Raw genomic sequence first — 756 nt, 5'->3', positions numbered from 1 at the left:
TGAACACGGCCGGTACTGTACAAAGACAGACAGGGGCCAGTTTGACAAAAGCGCTACCGAGGTGATTTATGCTCTCTAACGGTCATGTTAGAGACCTTGGAACTTTATTCCCTGCCGGCCTGGTCTGACCATGCTGCTCACTGGGAGCTCCCAGTCTGGCAGTCAGCTAATAGGTCTGCTGTTATCTTGACGGGGGGCACGTTCACATTCAGCACTATTCCCTAGCTACCTTTACACCTTTATCTTTACAGAAAATATGCAAATATGCAGAAGCAAATAGCACTCTGATTTCTGTTTCATGTGGACTTTAAATTAGTGTCATTTTTAAAAGGGACAACTAATCAAACAAATCTGAGGTTAAGTTGGCATTTATAATATATTACATATATTATAATAATACAATCCCAACTGTAACATGAATACCGTAGTAGCAAATTAATAAGCTAAGCTACTGCAAGTAGTGGCATCTAGCGATAAAGTAGAGGGTAAAACTACGGTGGCCATGAAACTCATGAAAAACACAAGTCCTATCTACAGCCAGTGTTTGATTTGTCCGTTCTGGGCTACTGTAGAAACATGGCGGTTCAACATGGCGGACTCAATGGATGCCGACCTGCAGCGTCTGTAGATAAAAACTACTCATTCTAAGGTAAAAAAAAAAACACGATTCCCACATTCAGGTGTTTATACACTAATAAAAACATACCTATATATAACATTATATTACATTTCTTCCAACAGATCCTCCTAAATGTT

At 39.9% G+C, this 756-nt stretch overlaps 1 protein-coding gene across 1 annotated transcript in view; it reads right to left on the bottom strand.

The window, feature by feature from the left end:
* Window positions 1–756, bottom strand: part of syt7a (synaptotagmin VIIa) — a gene marked incomplete at its 3' end in the record, with an annotated part of 70,333 nt that overhangs the window by 68,526 nt on the left and 1,051 nt on the right.

Source organism: Morone saxatilis, unplaced genomic scaffold (genome assembly GCF_004916995.1).
Source record: "Morone saxatilis isolate NCDOM2014 unplaced genomic scaffold, NCSU_SB_2.0 Contig2, whole genome shotgun sequence".
In the NCBI taxonomy this organism is placed as follows: Eukaryota; Metazoa; Chordata; class Actinopteri; family Moronidae; genus Morone; species Morone saxatilis.
Note: the sequence above shows the minus strand (reverse complement) of the source record. Positions and strands in the feature narration are given on the sequence as shown.